The following is a 15882-nucleotide window of genomic DNA, read 5'->3' as shown; positions in this document are numbered from 1 at the left end:
AATGCAGTCGTCCACTCGTGGATCTGCTCATTCATTTAACAAGTGTTGATCGTGTACCTTTGCTCCTATCCCGTCTGGTTTCCAGGACCCAGCAGTGAACAAGACAGATGTGATCCCTCTGTTCTCATGAGGTTCCAGTCTATGAGGATAGACAATATACAGCGACACAAATAAATATACAGAAAATTTCAGACTGTGAGAAATGCAGACTGGAAACAACATGGGGGATGGGATAAAGAGTGATGGGGGGGTGGGGGGCCACTGGTTCATTTCAGGTGGTCTCGGGGGAGCTTTCTGAGGAGGTGGCGTGTGGACTGAGTCCTAAAGGGTGAGACGGGCCGGCATGGGAGGTCTGAGGGAACAGTGTGCCAGGCAGAGGGAACAGCAGCAGGTGCAGAGACCGAGGGGAGGAAACAGGTCTTGAGAATTGGAGGACTAGAAACGAGGCCAGCGTGTGTGAGTCATAAGGCATAAGAGTGGTTGGGGATGGGGACATGGAAAGACTTCGCAAAGCATCGAGTGGGCCAGAAGGAGAAGGGAATGGTGTTGTCATTGTGAGTTATTACTGCAGTGACAGTGGGCTTTGTGTCCAGCCCTAGATTCCAGAGACGAGGAGGACCCTCCCACCCGTTCACTTCAGGAAGACCATGAACCTTCCCCCTTGCATCGCCATTGGCTGAATCAGGTCGGCTCTGCTGGCCGCAGACTCGTTCTCTGTTTATCAAAGGCTGTAGCAGGTGCATTAAAACGTATCAGCCCAGCCCCAGGCAGATGGAGGCGACACGGAGAGCTTGGAATCGAAAAGAGCTGCTGATCACCGTGACCCCAAGATACACCTGCTTTCTCTTTGTTAAGGAATTAGACACGATACTTTCATCTTTAAAAACAGGTAAATAAAACTCGAACTGTCTACAGAAATGGGACCCGGAGGGAAATCCTGTTTTACAGTTCCGGCATTTGGGGCGGTATTTCCACATTCCCTTTTGTTTGTGTAAAGGGTTAGACCGTGCAAAACTATCTTCTCAGGCACAAGTTCATTTGTCCTCATTGAAATGTGCGGGAGGCATTTGCATGTCACACGTATTTATAATTCTTTTCCAGATCAAAGAAAGAAAGAAGGGAAGGAAGGAAGGAAGGAAGGAAGGAAAGAAGAAAATGCCTGCAAATCCTTGGTCGTACATACTTTCTGGTAAGCACGATGACTCATTTCTGCATTTCGTCTCATCGTTCAACCTCTCCTTTCTCCGTAGCGTGTGGTTAACACTACAAACCCGTTCTCCCACCCCTTTCATTCATGAGCATGTGGTGCGGGCATCTGTTACTTTTGTCCACCCAGCATCCTCCTCCTTTCTGGCAGCTGTGCTCTGATTTTATTTGGAGCAAGTGATCCCTCCCCTCTTCCATCCACAAGCCTCCAGTTCTAGATTTGGCCTCAGAACCCAGGGGCTTGGCAATAAGAATGTTCTCCCTCTCCACTACCCACCCACACCCTCTTCGGTCAAGGTGGTTCCTGGGTGGCAAATGGAATTCAATGCCAGATTTGGTTGGATTTCCTGGAAAGAATATCTCCCTTTTTCTCAGGACTTGTTTCTGTGAGGCCGTGAGGCCGTGAGCCAGGCCACAGAGCAGAGAGATCCCGTTTGTGGGTGAGGTCAATGCGGAGGAAAGCAGCCAAGAACTGGAGAGAAATGGAATCTTGTAGACATTATGAGGACTCTTGGATCCAGCCATGCCTGAAGCCATTACCCCTGGAGCAGGTTTTCTCAACCTTGCTACCATTGTCAGTTCTGGAACAGATCTTTCTTTGCTGCGGGGGACTGTCCTGTACCTTGTAGGACATTTAATAACATCCTTGGCCTCTACCCACCAGATAGCACGCTGCACACCCTCCCCCTGCCCCCCTCCCCTCCCCCCCCCCCCCCGTGACAACCCCAAATGTGTCCGGACATTGCCAAATAGCCTTGGGGCTGTGTGTGCGTGAAATTACCTCCGTTAAGAATCACTACCTGAGACTGCCCATAAGTTATGTAGGTCAATAAATGTCCTTTTTTTGTGCACGCAACACCCCCAGGGTGCCCGGTGCGTTTGCTCCCTGCAGTTGTTACGAAAACAGGAGAATGTCTATCGGGCAATTAAAAACAACGTTTTGTCCCGATCGTAACCAGTCCCAAACACATACAGGCTTCAATCACTTGCAAGAAAAAAGAAAGAAAGAAAGAAAGAAAGAAAAGAAAGAAAGAAAGAAAGAAAGAAAGAAAAAGACGGGGAGAAAAGAAAAAAATCACTGACGCGAGTGTTTCCAAATTTCCAAACATCTGGCGTTTTGGAGGCCAAGCATCCAAGAGTTTTGGTTGTTAATTCGTGGAGCTAGAGCAGACACTTACAAAGCTGACTTCTGTACCAGTCTCAGAGCAGGGCTGGGGAGGACTGTCCTGGTCGCAGCTGAATCTGAAACTCTCGCCTGGAAATCCTCACCTCCCCGGCCCCGTGGGGTCCCCAGTGTGTACACAACGGTGATGGGGGGGGGAATCCTGGCATGTGGAGGTTTCGTCTAGGAAACCCTTGCCCAAGGAATGTGCTAGCACTCAGTTGTTGTCACTTGAAATGATGTCAGAGGCGTGATGCTGGCTGCATCTCAGGTCAAGAGAACCGAACACCGAGAAGGAAAAGGAGGGCAGGTCCCGGGGGAGGTCGGGAGCCGGGACTTTGAGCCAGGAACGCATTTCTGGTGTTTGGGAAGATGGCAGAGAGCTGGGACCTGCTTCAGCCCTTAAGGCTTCCTTTCCTCTAGGGAAGACCCCCAATTCACACCATCTGTGATGAGGGAAATGTTGGAGGCTCCCCTGGGCTCCTGTCCTGTCTGGGGCCCCTGGGGATCACCACTTCCTTGATCTTGAAGTAAATTCGGGACTGGGGCTAAGTTGAGGCGGGTCAGACACGGACTGGCCTTGGGCACGAGGATTTTGGGGGTGCCCCCAAATCTCAGTAAAAAAAGATAAATATGATTTTAATGCAGTATTTTAAAAACCAGAACGAATGCAAAAAAAGTCCGCAACAAACAAAATATCAAATTTTAAAATAAAGACAAGATCTGTTGTTTCATTGGGAGTTAAAATTAAAAAAAAATTTTTTAAAAATGTTTATTCATGTTTGAGAGACAGAGTGCGAGGGGGAGAGGGGCAGAGAGAGAGGGAGACACAGACTCTGAAACAGGCTCCAGGCTCTGAGCTGTCCGCACAGAGCCCGACGCGGGCTCGAACTCACGGACCGCGAAATCATGACCTGAGCGGAAGTCGGACGCTTAACTGACTGAGCCACCCAGGTGCCCTTATTGGGAGTTATAATTTGAGTTGTATGCCTCTAATTTCCTGATTAATTGTAAAACCAATTCTGCTTTTAAGTATTATGATGAGAACCATGGCTTACTAAATAAATAAAAAACCCTAACCCGCCAATTTAGATCAGAAACAAATCATGATTTTTTTTTTTTCTGAGACAGTTGAACCAGAATTTCACAATATTTTATGATCCGAGCAGATACTATTTTTGAGTCGTTCACTGACTGAAATGCCCAACCGAGTTGGTCAACAGGAACGACCCAAACAATTAAACCCTAATCTCAGTTGCAAACCTTTTTGGGTTTATACATTCAGCTCCCCGAGTTCTTACAGTCATCTTCACTTGCCTCGGTCCCGAAGGATCCGCCTCCAGTGCCATGAGGAGTGTTTCTCAGGTCTGCAGAAACCCAGAGAAGAAAACTCATCTTCTGATCTGAAGGGAGATGAAAAGCATATTTTAACAGCGCATTTCCAATGCATTCCGTGCCCATCACAGAAGCATCCAAGTACCCACGTCATTTAGAAAACTGCAGGAGAGCGAATAATGAGTGCGGAATATGCGAACGATTCATTTCGCTTGTGAAAAAAATGCAACCCAGGCAGAGAAAGCTTCGCAGAAGATCTGAAGGCAACATAAAGTCACTGCTGTTTGCAAAGTCAAGGCAGTAATGAGATGATTAAGCCAAAACAAACCTGAGATTTAACCTTAACGGGAGTGAACGTTTTAATTTTTTAAAAGGTGGAGAAAGTGCCGTAGAAGGGTGTCTGAGGGTTACGGAAACTGTGAGGAAAACGACAATTCTGTGCTCTGAGCTGTTCACAGCTCTGTCCCCGGGGTGTGAAATTAGCGACGGAGGCAGATTTCACAGGCACTTGGGGAGCGTGGCGGTGTGGCTGCGGATTTGCGACAGGGGCCTCCCCGCCAAGTCCTGCCCACTGGCAAACTGCTGTCTCTATTCATGCAAAGCACAGAGAATCCTGAGTGTCTGGAGCGGTTTGCATTTATATTGAACACAGACTCTCCTTCCGTGGGAGTGAGTCTAGCCCTTGGGTGGAGCGCCCCGGAAGGAAGCGTCGCGAGACGACGTTCTCACCAAAACCCTATTTTTCTCTTGTGAGAACAACTCCATCCATATGGATTACGCATGTGGGAAATGCTGGGAAAATGTGTATAAAATAGGAATATGGTTAAAAACGTGAAACCTTAAAATATCTCCAAGGGCAGCCAGGAATTCTGAGTCTGGGTTCTGGGTCTGAAACGACGGGTGATGGCGTCCCCGGGACACCGCGGTCTGGAGAGCTGGTTTGGGGAAATTTACTGGAGAAGAGAAACTTGGGGAGACAGTGGATGGGAGGAGGTTGTGCTTCCTGATTCTCTTCCCGTCTTTCTGGGTTTCATCCAGGTGGTTATACAGGACAACGGCCCGCAAGTGGAATTATTCCTTGTCCCGCTTTCCACCTTTGTCACAGTTAGAGGGGCAGATCCCAGCTTGGGGCCAGTTAAAGGGATTTTTTCTTAAATTCAGCTAACAGGTCCCAGAACACAGTTAACCCCAACAGCCGGAGAAAACAATGGCCTCAGGAGAAAGTCTTAGCTGTTTTAGCATCTTTGGACGCACCTGGGACTGTTGTATTGATTCACTTTGGGGAGCATTATATTTTCTAAATGCAACCCGATATCGATATCGATCGTTAGCAAATCGCTTCCCTTTCAAGTGCGGTATTCACCCTTTTATGGCCTCCTTGCTGTTGGCAGGTGTTTGACATCTCCCAGACGTGGTTTGAACTTTGAACAGTCTTATGGAAACTTTGAGATCGTGTAAGAACCGCTCTCCCCCTGACACTGTAACAGGAACTCATACTGATATTGGCTTGTTAAGTTACAGAGCATGTGGGTTCCCATCAGTCGACAGGTGAGTCAGCAATCCAAAGAGGTCTCCAAGGACCGGATTCTTTCCATTTTGGCGTTGTCTTCTGAGTGGACTTCTTTCTGCCCGAGGGAGGAGACCCTCCTGGGGACTGAGGGTCACGTGGGTTCAGAAGAAACAATCAGGCCGAGGAAAGCTTTGGAAGCTTTCTTAAAGGAGCAAGCAGGAAGTTTTCTAGACAACTCCAGCAAACCCTTTCTGGAACCTCCTTGGCCCCAACTGCGTCACATGTGTGTTCTTGACCAAATCACTGCCCAGGAAAACGGCTGGAGCCAGCTCCTTATAGGCCCGTGGAATGTGAGGGGGACAGGGGCTTCACGAGAAGCCAAGGACCCTTCCTGGGGAGGGTTGGTCGTGGATGCAGTGGGCAGTCAGCGATACCCACCGGCTGCCTAGGAAAACCAGCCTCATCCGCCAGCCTCACTGAAGGCAAACTGTTTTCTTCTCCTTACTGCTCGCATCGAACACTTCTTCCCACCCCCCCCAATTTTGCAGCACAGCTGGGTGTACTGCATTTCAGTTCAGTTCTGACACTGTCCGCTCTGAGTTAGCGTCAGACCCCGCAGGCCAAGGGCTCAGTCCCACAAGACCCCACAGGCCAAGGGCTCAGTCCCACAAGACCCCACAGGCCAAGGGCTCAGTCCCACAAGACCCCACAGGCCAAGGGCTCAGTCCCACAAGACCCCACAGGCCAAGGGCTCAGTCCCACAAGACCCCACAGGCCAAGGACTCAGTCCCACAAGACCCCACAGGCCAAGGGCTCAGTCCCACAAGACCCCACAGGCCAAGGGCTCAGTCCCACAAGACCCCACAGGCCAAGGGCTCAGTCCCACAAGACCACCCCCATTTCAGACGCTAATCACAAGTCCTAGGATGTCACCTGGACTTCTGGCCGACAGGCTGTAATTTGGGGTTCCCGTGGCCACACTTCGTTGGATTTGATAATTTGCTAGAATGGACAGAACTCGGGGAAATACTTCCTTTTGTTTACCAGTTTATTACAAAGGATATAGGAAAGGATACAGGTGAACAATGAGAGGAAGAGACACATAAGGAAGGGTCCGGAAAGGTCCTGAGTGCGGGCACTTCTGTCCTTGTACCCTATCCCCCCCCCCCCCCCCCCGCCTGTGGATGTGTTCACCAGCCCAGATGCTCTCTGAACCCCATAGTTTAGAGATTTTTATGGAGGCTTTATCACATAGGCATGATCTGTTATCAGCTTACGCTGTAAGTTCCAGACTGCTAATCTTGGCTTGGTCCTTCTGGTGACCAGCTGCCATCCAGGAGGCCACCGAGAGTCGCTTCATTAGAACAGAAGACACTCCTATCGCCCAGGAAATTCCAAGGGATTTAAGAGCTCCGTGTCAGAAAGAAGATCAAAGGCCAAATATTAGGACGAACCAGGGAGACCATTTTCACATACCCCTTCTTCCCTAGGGGCTGGTGTCTGATCCTCGAAAGTAATTTCACAGATGTGGAAATAGAGACGCGGAAAAGCGATAACTCATCCAAGTTCCCACAGCCAGCGAGTGACGGAGCTGAGCTTCGAGTCCATGCAGCTTCCCTTGGGACCCCATCCTTCCTCTTCTGCGGGTGGAGGTCACAAGTACCCTGCTGGGGAAATCGAGGGCTGAGTCCTCATATGTCACAGCGGCCTGTTGGCAACCAACGTCCCACGCCGTCAGAGGTAGACGTGGAGGAAACGTACCTCCCATACATCGATGGCGGGAGTGTTAAATGGTACGGTCACTTTGAAAAACTCTTTGGCCATTTTTTAAAATATAATTTATTGTCAAATTGGCTAACGTACAGTGTGTAAGGTGTGATCTTGGTTTTGGGGGTGGGTTCCCGCGATTCGACGCTTACACACAACGCCCAGTGCTCATCCCAACGAACGCCCTCCTCCGGGCCCATCACTCATTTTCCCCTCTCCCCCACGCCCCCATCCACCCTCAGTTTGTTCTCTGTATTTAAGGGTCTCTTATGGAACCGGAAGATATTATGCTGAGTGAAATCAGTCAGAGAAGGACAGATATCATATGTTTTCACTCGTATGTGGATCTTGAGAAACTTAACAGAAGACCCCGGGGGAGGGGAAGGGGAAAAAGTATTTACAAACAGAGAGGGAGGGAGGCGAACCATCAGAGGCTCTTTGGCCATTTTAGAAAGTTAAAACGTACATCTGTTCTCTGAGTCAGTAATTCTACCCCTAGATATGTACACCAAGAGACATGAAAACACATCCGGAAAGAGGAGGAGCAGGGACGCTCAGAGCGGCTCTCGCCGTAATAGCTCTAAACTGGAAACAACTCAAGCGTCCGTCGATAGGAAAACCACTAGTATTCCCAGTGGAATACCACTCAGCCGTGGAAAAGGAGCCACCCTTAAGGCAGGTCACAACATAGGCATTGTGAATCAGATGCATCGCTTTCAGAAGTATCTAAGTTCAGGGGCGCCTGGGTGGCTCAGTCGGTTAAGCGTCCGACTTCGGCTCAGGTCACGATCTCACGGTCTGTGAGTTCGAGCCCCGCATCGGGCTCTGGGCTGATGGCTCGGAGCCTGGAGCTTGCTTCCGATTCTGTGTCTCCCTCTCTGTCTGCCCCTCCCCCATTCATGCTCTGTCTCTCTCTGTCCCAAAAATAAATAAATGTTGAAAAAAAAAAAAAAGAAGTATCTAAGGTCAGAAGCCACCGAAAAATGGTTGATCCTGGAGGTGGACCAGAGGTCAGGAGCGAGAGACCAAAGACAGATGCTACATTCTTAGCATTTCTGTCCTTGTGGTAACTTAAAAAATCACGTATTATTTAGTTTAACAAAACCCAAAGGGTCCGTTTCTTCTCTCTGCCCCATGACTCTCAGGTAACAGTTTCGTTCAGTAACCGGGAGCCCCACTCACTCAAGTTCAGCTTGGATATTTGGAGGAAATAGAGGTCAGATAGATAGAACTGCACGACTTGGGTGACCGGGACTTGGTGGCACTAGCCTGAGAGGGTCTCAGCAGAGGTGGCTTATTCACAGGGAGGGACAAGCTGGGGGCGCCTCAGATGAGAATGGCCTTGAGGGTGAAGCCCGTACACTCACAGGTCACGTGTACCCCTGAGGAAGGGTCCACCACCAGCCTTGAAAGAGCCCCAGCCAGGAGCCCGTCAATGAACTAGAAAAGGTAAGTAGAGGAAAGTGTGCCATCTTACATAAATAAAGGATTCTCTGAGAAGATAGTTTCTCAAGCTGATTGGCACTGGGATTCAAAAATGCAACTGAGGGGCGCCTGGGTGGCTCAGTCGGTTGAGCGTCCGACTTCAGCCAGGTCACGATCTCGCGGTCCGTGAGTTCGAGCCCCGCGGCAGGCTCTGGGCTGATGGCTCAGAGCCTGGAGCCTGTTTCCGATTCTGTGTCTCCCTCTCTCTCTGCCCCTCCCCCGTTCATGCTCTGTCTCTCTCTGTCTCAAAAATAAATAAACGTTGAAAAAAAAATCAAAAATAAATAAACGTTAAAAAAAATGATAATTACAGAAACGCAACTGAAAACAACCTTTGCTGAACCAGAAATCTGGAAAGCTCCAGTGAATCTAGAACTTAAAAAAAAAAAAAGAGCGAGACAAAAAAGAAAAAATTAGGGGTTTGCCACACATATTACATAAGTATTTACCCTGTTCAAAGAAGCAGAACTTGGAATGTGATTTGTTTTACAAAAATTCTATGTAGACAGCTCTTTCCGTACAGGTTCCAAGGCTCGTCTGCAGTCCTTAGCCTGCCCGTCGTCCGGGTCCCACCCACCCCGACTGTGTTCACACGCGCTGGGGGATGGGATCCCCGCCACAAGGTGCCACACACCTGCCACAGGTGAGGAATCCGGGAGATGCTTCTTGTGGGAAGGACGGATGAAAGGTTTCTTTGTCTCGAACTAATTTTTTCCATTTGGTTTTCAAGTGCTATATTATTAATGTTTTAGGTAAACATTCCAGGAAGACTTGGGGAATCTTTTATTGGCTTTTTTTTGTTTGTTGTCGGCTTCCTTTGTTTTGTTTGGGGGTCAGAACTCTTTGTAAGACACAGGAAACGACTCTGGCTGCCAGAATAGACATGAATCCAGTATTTTTGATGTTTTGATCACCTTGCTTCAGACATGGCTTTAAGACACGGCTTCTGACAGAGAGACTAGATCATCCAGGCTTGGGTCAGCGGTCACCCCTCAAGGGAACCAGGCGCCCTGATTGGCAGATCCTCCAGTCTGTGTCCAACGGTGAAAACTTTGTTCCCCAAAGAGAATTGGAAGGCTGTTATTGGAGAAAGAGAAAAATCTGATGGCAGCGTTCCATGGAAACAGTGGTTCTCAACCCTCATGACTAACTCAACACCTGCCTTTAAGGCAAATATTGTGTAATGCTGCCTCACACCCCGGAAATGAAATTCATGAGTAATATGACCTACTTATACGCATAATTTAAAAAATTAGAATATTGCCCTAGTCACCATATCGAGGAGAAATAAAAGGAAATTAACTTATAGGATATTGCTTATAATAAAAATAACAAAACGGTAGAACTATACAAAATTTGAGGATAATAAAAACGCACTTGGGAGCAGCTATACTACAAGATTTAAAGAATCAGTGAGATGTTTGCTTCTGCTGTTGATGAATAAGTGTATTTAAAAGCCGCAAAACAGGGGCGCCTGGTGGCTCAGTCGGTTAAGCGTCTGCCTTCAGCTCAGGTCACGATCTCTCGGTCCGTGAGTTCGAGCCACGCATCGGGCTCTCTGCTGGAGAGCCTGGCACCTGCTTCAGATTCTGTGTCGCCCTCTCTCTCTGCCCCTCCCCCTCTCACACGCTGTCTCTCTGTCTCTGTCTCTGTCTCAAAAATTAGCATTAAAAAAATAAAAATAAGTAAAACCAGCAAGTCAATGAGAAGCCAGCCTGTACAAGACATATTCAAAACGAAAGAACACACGTGGGGCAGACACTGGAGTAAAACGTATTCAATGCACATGAACAGGTGCAACAAAGTCATTTGTGTTCCCAGGCTGGAGGCTCAGTTGATCACAAACAGGGCCCGTACTTAGGGGAATATCCAGAGGGACATTTACAAGCCATGCGGGGCACAGGGGAGGCTGTGGTGGGAGTTGTAGCGTCCCTGGGCTCCTGTCCACTAAATGCCAGTAGCCCGTTGGGTAAAATTGGGAAAGATTTTGCAATGTGGCGGGTGTCTTCCCTAGCTCACCGCCCCAGGTGATCTTCCCCTTTGCTTGTCTTAGACTAGGTTTTTTTTTTACAGTCCTGTAAGGATAAAAGTTCATTTATAGCAAACTGATAGTAACGCAAATCATTCCTGTCCATAGAAATGCATGTTATATCCAGGGGGTGTTTTTAACTGATTTTCTCCGCCGCCCCCACCCCTCCCCCCATTATGGAAGAAGTCTCTTTTGCATGTATTAATGAAATTCATTTCAACCTTCCTAATGGCCTACAAATGTGTGTGCACTTTGCATTTCTCTTATTTATTTATTTATTTAAAAAAATTTTTTTGGTGGGGGGGGTGCAGAGAGAGAGGGAGACGCAGAATCCGAAGCAGGCTCCGGGCTCTGAGCTGTCAGCACGGAGCCCGACGCGGGGCTCGAACCCACAAACTGCGAGATCATGACCTGAGCCGAAGTCGGAAGCTTAACCAACTGAGCCACCCAGGCGCCCCTGGATTTTTCTTTGACTTGGCTTTAAACCTTTTCTGGCTCCTTCATTTACCGCGTTCACACCTCTGACACATTCGTCGAATATTTGTCTGAGAGTCATAGTTTTACCTTTTTTTGGAGAAAATTATTCTTGAACAATCCCAACCCTTGCGTAACCAGAGGTGAGCCCCTCGACCTTTCAGGCTCCCCGTAAGACAATACTACACGCATGGAATCACTGCGTTAACACGCACGCGCGCGCGCACACGTCTACGAGCCGAGAAATGACAAACCTAAAGAAACCTGATATTCCCTCATCTCTACCCTGTGGCCGCGTAGCACGGTATCTGATTGGATGCTCCCTTGTTCTTGCTTCACAAACCCTCCGCTGTGGGTCCTTAGGGTTTGAGACCTCTACCTCCAGCTGCGGTCCTCAAGAGCCACACTTCGTCCACAGCCGTTTTAGTTAATCCACGATCTCAGCTTTTTGGCTCTTGCAGGAGGAAAATCACAACTCGAGATGACCCAGTCCCCTTTGGCATTTCTGTGAAAGGGAATTACATCCTGTGTAATTCTAATCTTCTCCGCCACGGTTGTTTCTTTGGTGTCGTGGGGGTAGTGTTAAGCCTCGAAAGGAAACAGAAGGAGAAAATCCGAGGAGACCACCCCCCAAGTCTGAAATCCTGTTAAACCTTCAGACAAAACCAAACCCACCAGGGCTTGACGACAGGAGCTCACGGGCAGGGCGGAGCGTGGCCGTCGCGCTGTGATTCTGCGGGTTCCTTTGTGAAACCCGGGGTCCCCTCCATCCGGACAGCGGTGGAAGGGGAGGGTTTCCCATTTCCCGGGTCTCCTGGTTGTTGGGCTACGTGGAACGGAAGGGACCACTCTCTGATCTCTGGGTTCAGTGCTCATTTTCATAACCCTAGTCTTTTTAAGAGCAAGGGACAGAAATCATCACCAAAGACTTGCAGCAGAACATGGAAGGGGCTTGAGGCATGTGCTGTCCCAGAGATGGTGGGGCCAACTTTTGGGCTGAGGACGGTCGCGGAGCAACCAGGGGGAAATCAGAGAAAGGCTTCACAGAAGAAGTGACAGATGCAGAGGGATGAGTAGGAGCTGACCCAGAGAAGTGGGGACTGAGGGAAAGGCATTTGGGCAGAGGGAACAGTCTATGCAAAGGCATGGAGGCCCTAAGAGCTGTTGCTGACAAGAGAATGTAGGGCGTGGCCTGCAAGTGGTGAAATTTTCTGAATGACGTCTCCGCTTCTCATGTCCCCAGGCATTCCGATCCTGAGTTACCTTTTGAGAGTTGCCCAAGCGCAGGGCATGGTGGAGAACGCAGAGAAACACACAGCACATCCCGTCCTCCCGGAGCTCTGTGTAGCCAGGCAGGCTCGTAAGGGGGAGCAAGACTGAAGGATCTGTTAGGTGTTCAAGGCATCACGCTGAGCACATGTTGTGGATCCGTGCCTGACTCACCGGGTAGGGACAGAGTAGCAAAGCTCATTAGATAGTGGCCGGGTCATTCATTCTTTCCTCCGTTCGTGTATTCACAAATATTTATTGGCACTTGCCTTATGTGCCTGGCACAGCTGAGGTGTTTGGGAGAGAGAGGTGAACTTAACTTGGGCCGTCGAAGCCTCTCAAGCTATTCCATTGCCTTCCCCGAGTGTCCTCCTCTTTCCTGCCCTTGACTCTCCCCCTTCCACCTGCTCTGGCCACACAGTGACAGCTTCCCTCTGACGCCGAGTCCCTAAACCACCCAATTTCCTGTGCCTTATTAAAATGATTAAAACACAAAGTCTGAGCGCAGCTGTTATCTTTCTTGTCGATCCGCAGAGAAAAGACACAGGCAGAGAAAAGAAGCACCTAAAACGCTGTGACATTGGATATCGGCCCAGACCAGCGAGACAAAGGCTGGACGATTCTCCGGTCGGCACGTGACAGTTCACCAGGCGCTCGGTACGGAGACTCTTTGAAACAATGACACCGCGTGGTGGCAGCTGTCATTCACTGAGGCTCTCGGGGGCTGTCTGGTGCTGGGGAGTCAGGAAGGGAATCGCTTATACACAGGGCTTAGGTATATCAGTCAACATTCATCGAGCACTTCCTGTGTACCCGGCACGCTCTAAGCATGCCCAGGTGTTATATATAATTCTTGGGGAGGGCAGTGTTATCAGTCATGTTTCAGGGGAAACTGAGACCGAGGATGGTGAAGTGTTTGCTCCTTGTCCCACCGCTAGTGAGAGATGGAATTTGGACTTCATTGTAGTGCGTTTACTGCACACACTGTATCCGAAAAGCCCAGGTCTGGAGGAAGAGAGCCGATGATCACGACAACCAGGATTCCGTGCCCCCAGCCCCTTCTTGTACATGACCGTGGGCCGTGGGGCTGGGCTTTCATTCAGACACTCCCAGTTGGTGGAAAACAGCCTCTGAGATATTTCTCATCATGCTCCACGTTCGGGGCAACACTCTTCCATCTACTGTTGTCTGCTGCTGACTCTCTGGAGTCTGTGTGCACATGCACATGTGTGTGTGTGTGTGTGTGTGTGTACGTGTATAGTGTGTGCAGACGCAGCATCTCTAAAGTCACACTGGGCTTGGATCCTGGCTCAGCCACTCCCAGAAACAACCTTGGGAACACTGCTTAAACCCTCGGTGCTTCAGTTTCCTCCTCTGTCACACGGTGACAATCAGCCCCACCTCGTAACGTCCGTCGATGTGAGCATTAGATGAATTAGTCCGTGTGGAGCTTAGATGGGGGTCCGGCATGGGGTTGGTGCTGGATGAATGTCGTTCCTTGTTACCCTGGCTCTGTTGGGCACGTAGCCCAAACTGCCTCTCCCCGGGGACGGCTCCTCTCTGGACGCAGGCGAGAGGCATCCTGGCCCCCTGGAACCTAGCTGGGTGGCCTTGAGCCAGCTGCTTCACCTCCTTGTGCCTCGGTTTCCTCCTCTGGAAAATGGGACAATAATCACACTTCCTGCCTGGGAGGGCAGGGCCATTAAGTATCCGTTGCCATTTCTACCATTACCTGCCTTGTCTCCCTTCCTCCTCCAGCTAGGTACTGAGCCACGTACTCCGCTCCACACACTCATGGCCTGGGGTCTTCCAGGTCCCTCTGCTTGGATCGCCCTCCCCTGGACCTTTATTTAGTGACTTCCTGTGCGCACGTTGTCTCCTTAGTGAGGCTTCCCCGACCGTGTATTTGATGGAGCTCTTGGCCCAGCACCGGCCATTCTCCATCCCGGCAGTCCGCCATGAACAGCTAGGGGGCAAACCCAGCCTGCTGTCTGTGTTTGTCAATAAAGTTTTATTGAAACAGCCACACCGATTCGCTTACGTGTCGTCTGTGGCTGCTTTCTCGCTATAGGCCATTGTTGAATAGTTGTAACAGAGACTGCGCCCCGCGGAGCCTAGAGCATTTAGCCTCTGGCCCTTTACAGAAAAGGTTTGTCGGCCCCCGTTCTGTCCACATGTCATTTGATTCCCACCGACCTTCGGTCTGGCTCCCAGTGCCAGACGCTGAGGCAAGGTAAGGGGTTTATTGCGGGACACCCTGCAGGGCAGTGGGGCAGCGGGACAGGGCAGGTGGGCTGCAAGCAAGCCCTCAGGGTCCCAGCCATCACTGGCAGAGGCATCTGGGGTGTCAGCTCCCAGCACTTCCCAGGTCAGGAGGACACCGTCAGGAGGTGTCTGGGTCTTGTGGTCAGATCGCAGGTGGCAAGGACCGGCTGGCGTTGAGTGTTGACACGGGGTGTGGGCTGTGTTGACAGTCACATTGTTTTCTTGTCTGTCCTTATCTGTCCCCTGCTTGAGCGGATACTCATCACCATGGGCCTTCACGGGGGAGGGACGCTGAGGAATGTCAGCTGAGGGCATCAGAGGTTCTCATCTTCCGGGGTCTCTCTACCATCACGATCACAGACGGATTCTGCCTCTTCTATTCATTTCTGACAAGACACGGCAGGTTTGTTTGGGGTAGCAGACAAGAACGTTGAGGTCCGGAAATGTGACCTATCTCAAACCTTGTGGTTGCTCAGGGACCAAGACTCTCCAAGTCTTGCCATATCTCGACGTAATCTGTCCTCTACCCCGTGGGAGGGCAGAAGGGTTCACCCACCACCTCGCCCAGTGTCCGATGCGTGTCCTCCATGCGGCCAGGGGGATGGCTAAATGCACCAAACCCACTCACCCTGCTGTCTAAATGCTTCGAGGGCCTCACCTTACCCTAAAAATAAAGACCAACGCTCCCAGATGTGCTGTGTCAGTTGAGGATGGTTTGATTGTGTGTAGCAGACACTTCAAATAACTGTGGCCTGAGTAAAGTAGAAGAAACAGAGGAAAGATCCGGCGTGGCTGGGCCCAGTAAGTCTAGGGACGAACGTCAGGGGGCCGTCAGAGAGGCAGCCGCGATCACATCCCGTGGGGCTGGTAGCGTGAGACCTTCACTCTGGGCATGGGGAAGAAGTCAGAGGCTTCTGAGCAGGTGAGTAACGTGATTTTATTGACTTTGAAAGCATATGCTTGTCTCAGTCTGCGTATTAGATTTATATGAACGGCTGTTCGGTTAGTATCTGCCCTCCCAATCTCTAGCCCAAATGGACCATCCATGGTGGCGGGGGCCATGCCTATGTTTTTCTCAGCGGCGTATGTCCCGCTTCTAACACATTGCTGGGCAGATGGCAGACAGTCGACAAATATTTGTTGAGGATAGAGAGAAGGGAGGGATACAGTGTTTAGGGTGGACCCCGGGGCAGCCCTCTCTCTGCCCGTTTCATACGTGTACATCCCGGGTGGACTGGCTCCGTCATCTCCCAGGCTGTGTCTACATCTGATGTTTAGCATATAAAAACCTTTCGGGAACGACCACATTGATCCTGAGGTTGCCTTCGTGCCGAGCCAGAATGAGTAATGATGCGAGGCGCTTCGACAACAATTCAACCG

General features: G+C 50.1%; 1 long non-coding RNA gene across 2 annotated transcripts; it reads left to right on the top strand.

Annotated features, from left to right (window-relative positions):
* The first annotated feature begins 308 nt into the window (after nucleotides 1-308).
* LOC109497964 lies at nucleotides 309-5939 on the top strand. 2 transcript variants are annotated; one of them, XR_002740862.2, is made up of 3 exons: nucleotides 309-889; nucleotides 1102-1189; nucleotides 5095-5939. It is a non-coding gene; the product is annotated as an uncharacterized LOC109497964 (long non-coding RNA). The 2 variants fall into 2 exon arrangements; XR_006595130.1 differs by lacking the exon at nucleotides 5095-5939 and adding an exon at nucleotides 1582-1900.
* Nucleotides 5940-15882: the final 9943 nt, after the last annotated feature.

The sequence above is a fragment of the Felis catus genome, chromosome A3, assembly GCF_018350175.1.
Source record: "Felis catus isolate Fca126 chromosome A3, F.catus_Fca126_mat1.0, whole genome shotgun sequence".
Lineage (NCBI taxonomy): Eukaryota > Metazoa > Chordata > Mammalia > Carnivora > Felidae > Felis > Felis catus.
Note: the sequence above shows the minus strand (reverse complement) of the source record. Positions and strands in the feature narration are given on the sequence as shown.